Source organism: Trichechus manatus, unplaced genomic scaffold, assembly GCF_000243295.1.
Source record: "Trichechus manatus latirostris isolate Lorelei unplaced genomic scaffold, TriManLat1.0 scaffold00046, whole genome shotgun sequence".
Classification (NCBI taxonomy): domain Eukaryota; kingdom Metazoa; phylum Chordata; class Mammalia; order Sirenia; family Trichechidae; genus Trichechus; species Trichechus manatus.
This window is the reverse complement of record NW_004443982.1, coordinates 8,459,528-8,463,721: the sequence shown is the minus strand read 5'-3', so window position 1 is coordinate 8,463,721 and position 4,194 is coordinate 8,459,528.

The window sequence follows — 4,194 nt, the reverse complement described above, 5'->3', positions numbered from 1 at the left end:
TGACATTGACTACGCTCTTTGAATTGTGCTGTTATTCTCACTTAAGATGAAGGCTTACAGAACAAAATAGTTTCTCATTTAACAGTTACTACAAATGTTGACAGGCAAGTTTTATAAAGCTCTTTCAGCCCCTGCCAATAAGTCCCAAGAGGCACTCCAGGCACTCAGCTTTTTCACAGTCTCCTGCCTTCATCGTTTCTCTGCCACTGCTTCTTAAACTTGCTCTCTGTCTGTCATCTGGTTCCAGGAGCTTCTCAGCCCAGGGATCCCGGGTCCAAAGGATGCACTTTCTGCTCCTAGCTGTTCTTCTTTGGTGGTGGTGGGATCCTCTCTTTCCCACCTTTAGGGTGGCTCATTTCAAGCCCAGAGGGATGGGAAAATGGACTAATCCCCTTGGTGAGCTAAAATAACCCTATTGCACAGTCCCACTCAATCACTTGGGTGGGAGTTACAAGACCATTACGAGAAAGTCCCCACAAAAGTGATCCATCGCACCACAACAACTCAATATAAAAATGGGCAAAACACTTAAACAGGCTTTTCAAAAGAGGTGAAATCCAGGGGTTCATGGGTGAGGGGGAAGGATAAATAGGTGGAGCACAGAGTGTTTTTAAGACAGTGAAGCTATTCTGTATGATTCCCTAAGGGTTGATTTTTGACATGCATTTGTCAAAACCCATAGGACTGTACAACAGCAAAGAGTGAACCCTAATGTAAACCATGGACTTTGGTGACTAATAGTGTATCAATATGCCACACTAATGCAAGATGTTAATAACGGGAGAAACTGTATGCAGGAGGGACGGGGGTATATGGGAACTCTCTGTACTTCCTGCACAATTTTTCTGTAAACTTAAAACTGCTGTAAAGAATAAAATATATCTAAAAAGGGAGAGGAAATCCAAATAGCCAATAAACATATGAAAAAATCATCAACCTCATTATTAAAGAGGAAATACAAATTAATACCCTGATGATACACCACTGTACACATATCATATTGGCAAACATTTAAAAGTCTGGTAATACCAAATGTTGGAGAAGATTGCAGCAAAGGTAACTCTCTCTCATACACTGTTGATGGGTGTGCAAACTGGTACCATCTCTTTGGAAATTGGCTCAGCATATTCTGGCAAAGGTGAAGATACCCATAACCTATGACCCAGTAGTTCTATCCTTGGATATATACTAGAGAAATACATACATACATTCACCTAGATACATGTACAAGTTCCTCATGGTTTCCATCTTTGTGTTTTAGCTCTATGCTTTCAAGTATTTCTTCCACTTGAGTTTGCAGGCCACCAATTTAAGTCCCAATAATGACCATCCTTTTCTTCTACTCAGCTACTGAATTTATGAAAATATTTTGAACTACACATGACTCTTCCTAAGTGTTCATATTATTGTTTTGTCTCAAGTGGTTATCTTGAACAAGTTTTGTTGGACATGTGTTATCTTTGTTCTGATTGATCTTCTCTCGCTAGCTTCTGGGACCTCTTTAGATGCGTTATTTCTACATGGGGCTCAGGTGCAGTTATTAAAGTAGTACCCAAAGTGGTGGGAGACAAAGTGGTTTCACTCCTCATGAGCTCCCCATAGCATCAAGCAGGCTACTAGTTTCCCACTGAGGGCCCTGGAGGAAACCTTCCTGCTCCCAGCTCTTCTCAGTTTACTAGACTCAGGCATGGAGAAGACACAGTCCACCTTTTCAGCTCCCTTTGGCCTCTTGGAAACCCAAGCAAACCCACGTGAGGGGATCCAATGGCAGGTCCCCTCTCCACCTGAGATCTATGTCTTGGTGGTATGAGCTTTCTCCAGTATCCACCTCATTCTAATCCTCTCTCTGGGGTGCTCTAACTCTGGTCTCCAAGGCTTCGCCAAGCCACCAAGAAGAAAGCTCCACCAGGTTCTCCCTGCTAGGATTCCCATGAAGCTCAAAGCCTCACTTGCCTCCAACTATCAGCAACAGCAGCAGATAAGATCTGGATTGGTACCCATGTTCAGTTTGTCGTCTTTACAGAATGTATTTTTCAAAAGGAGCAGAATTCTGATACCAAAATCTACACAAAAAAAGAAAACCAATCTCACTAATAACTAGAGATAGAAAAATAAAATATGTTCAATTGACTTCAGTAGCATATAAGTAAAATGCTACACCTGCTTTAATTCATTGCCAATTGAGAGGTCTCTACTCAAAAGCACAGATTTCCTCTCCGGTCTCCCACAAGGCTGTTCAAAGATTAGGTCACGTTCTCAACATTGAGAGTTTTATGAAAATCTAAAATTATTTCAAAATAAAAATGCTATTAAAAATTAATGGGGAGAGGCCAAGATGGCAGAATAGTCAGACGCTTCCTGTGGTACCTCTTACAACAAAAATCTGAAAAAAACAAGTGAACGGATTATATATGACAATCTAGGAGTCCTGAGCATCAAAGACAAGGTTGAGGAGTCGGACTGAGTGACATGAGGAAGGAGAGACTGTTCAGAAGCAGAGAAGAAGGGCCAGTTGTGAAGAAGCTGGTACCCTGCAGGCTGGGTCAGCTGTTGCATGCAGGTTGAGGTGAGCAGTAGTGCCCCGGATGTGTTTAACCACATCAGGAGAGACCGTGTGGTGGAAAGTCTGCATAAGCCTCCAGAGCTGGGGGGCAGCGCTGGACCTAAAAAGTTAAGTGCAAGCATCTAACCTACTGCGTGGCATCAAATTAACCCCTCCTCCTCTGAGACTTTCACAGCAGAGAAGTGCCTCTTTCCCCTCATATACCCCCATCCGGCTCCTCTCCGACACTAGTCCGGCAGTATTCAACAACTGCCACACTCTCTAATAAAGGACATCCAAATTGGTAATGAAGAAGTAAAACTATTCCTATTTACAGATGATATGATACTATATATAGAAAACCCAAAAGACTCCATGAGAAAACTACTGGAACTAATAGAAAGATTCAGCAGAGTAGCAGGATACAAGATAAACATACAAAAATCAGTCGATTTCTTATACACCAATAAAGAGAACTACAAAAAGGAAATCAGGAAAGCAATACCATTTATAACAGCCTCTAAAAAAATAAAATATTTGGGAATAAATCTAACCAGGAACATAAAAGACCTGTACAAAGAAAACTACAAAACACAACTGCAAGAAATCAAACAAGACCTACATAAATAGGAAAACATACCATGTTCATGGATAGGCAGACTCAACATTGTGAAAATGTCACTTCGACCCAAAGCAATCTACAAATGCAATGCAATCTCAATCCAAATATCAACAGCATTCGTTAATGAGACGGAAAAGCTAATCGTGAACTTTATATGGAAAGGAAAGAGGCCCTGGATAAGTAAAGCACTACTGAAGAAGAAGAATAAAGTAGTAGGACTCACACTACGTGACCTCAGAACCTACTATACTGCTACAGTAGTCAAAACAGCCTGGTACTAGTACAAACACAGACACATTGACCAGTGGAACCCAGTTGAGAACCCAGATGTAAACCCATCCACCTACTGTCACCTGATCTTCAACAAAGGCCCAAAGTCTATTTTGTGTGAAAAATATAGTCTTTTTTAACAATTGGTGCTGGAAAATCTGGATGTCCGTCTGTAAAAAAATGAAACAGGACCCATTCCTCACACCATACACAAAAACTAATTCAAAACGGATCAAAGACCTAAATATATAACCAAAAACTATAAAATTCATAGAAGAAACAATAGGGTCAACACTAGAGGCCCTAATACATGGCATAAACAAGATACAAACCATAAACTAACAATACACAAACACCAGAAGATAAGCTAGATAACTGGGATCTTCTAAGAATTAAACACTTATGCTCATCAAAACACTTCACCAAAAGAGTAAAAAGCGAACCTACAGACTTGGAAAAATTTTTTGGCTATGACAAATCCAACAAAGTTCTAATCTCTAAAATCTATAGGAAAATCCAACATCTCTACAACAAAAAGACAAATAATCCAATTTAAAAATGGGCAAAGGATATGAACAGACACTTCACCAAAGAAGACATTCAGGTGGCTAACAGACACATGAGAAAATGCTCGCTATCACTAGCCATTAGAGAAAGGCAAATCAAAACTACAATGAGATACCATCTCACTCTGACATTACTGGCACTAATAAAAAGAAACAGAAAATAATAAATGTTGCAGAGGCTGTGGGGAGCATGG